Raw genomic sequence first — 1479 nt, 5'->3', positions numbered from 1 at the left:
TACCTTTTTGTGATCATGCTAAAGTGGCTGCATTGGGAAACGTAAAAAGTAGCAAAATCCACACACTCAAGAAAAGCAGTAGAAGTAATTAGAAAATAAGATACCAGCTAATACAACTGACAACTGGATTCAATTTGTCCTTTGTGTATAGCTTGTATTGTTGCCAAGTATCTGATATCTGAAGTCTGTAATTCATTTTACTATTCATAACCCTAGAGGTAAGTAACTATTAATATTCTTTTACCTATAAGCATACCCTAGGTCCTCGATGTACCTTTCAGGAGGTGATCTCCTTTAAAGTCACAACACCCAAACCACAACTTTTATAGCAGGTGGATTGTGAAATGTAGATGTTTAGAAGCCGATTTTGCCTCTTGACATACAGTAGCCTAGCTTGGCCTTGTTGTTGATGAAGGACATGGGTCCCATGTAGGTCTTATTGAGAAGAGGATGCTCCAAGACCAGCATGCCATTGGCTTGACCTGGTAAAGGGAATTCCTTTTGGGCCTTCTTGACAGCTTGAATTAATAGGGCCTTGAAGCTTTCCAATTGGCAAAGAGATGAGATCTTCTCATCAATATCTCCCATTGGATGCTCTATAAAAGAAGCATAAGGCAGATTTGTGGACCAGGGATTCCATCTGTTTATGAAGGCAGAGCAGCTTTGCTTATCCCGTTGAATTCGAATCCCAAAACCTTCTTGCTTATTCAGTGATTCAGGAGGAAACTCAAACTCTCCATAAGAAATTGTACCGATTGCATTTAATGATGCTTTAACCCCCTGCTGTCATTGTAGGTTAATGAAGTCATATTTACAGATCAGCAGGGATTGGTCTGTGATGAGAACCAGCAGCTCCTTTTCATTGTTCCAATGGTCAACTTCTGCCAGCAGCCTCACGCCCAGCATCTCTCCATCTTCCGTGGGCAGGACCACTAAACAGATCTTCTCTACAGCCTGTTTGCTGGTCCCAGGCTGGAACTTGGAGTACTCCTTGACGGGGGTTCGGCTCGTGGGGTCGTGCGCACTGAGCTGCGACAGCGTTTGGCGCATCGGCAACCTGCCCTCGACCCCGCCATCCAGGATTGAGCCTTGCGCCGGGCGCCGTCTAGCCCACGCCGCCGTGGGTGGGGATCAGCGTCGTGGGGCCAGTGACCTTCGAGTCCACCGAATCCCGCAGCTGCAGGCAAATGCCACAGCTGCACCATGGCAGCATTAACCAACCTCGCCACCGCCGCCGGGAACGCCTGATCCTGGTTTATTTCTAGTCCTTTCCTGATCCCACTTATATTTTAGTGCTCTCTCTCACTATCTTGTATTTAACTCTCTTTTATTTATGTTCTGTATATAGTTAACATGTATTTACTTATACAGATACATATTGTCTGCCAAAATGAAATGTAATAAACTCCTTGAGAGCAGAGATTGATTCATTTTCGCCTTGTATCCCCACATCTAGCAAAATGTCATTGTATACTATAT

The 1479-nt window shown here is 44.7% G+C and overlaps 1 pseudogene; it reads right to left on the bottom strand.

The window, feature by feature from the left end:
- Positions 1-354: 354 nt before the first annotated feature.
- On the bottom strand, positions 355-1213 carry LOC114026597 (annotated as a pseudogene).
- Between the last annotated feature and the right edge of the window lie 266 nt (positions 1214-1479).

The sequence above is a fragment of the Vombatus ursinus genome, unplaced genomic scaffold (assembly GCF_900497805.2).
Source record: "Vombatus ursinus unplaced genomic scaffold, bare-nosed wombat genome assembly UNPS02014841.1, whole genome shotgun sequence".
Lineage (NCBI taxonomy): Eukaryota > Metazoa > Chordata > Mammalia > Diprotodontia > Vombatidae > Vombatus > Vombatus ursinus.
Note: the sequence above shows the minus strand (reverse complement) of the source record. Positions and strands in the feature narration are given on the sequence as shown.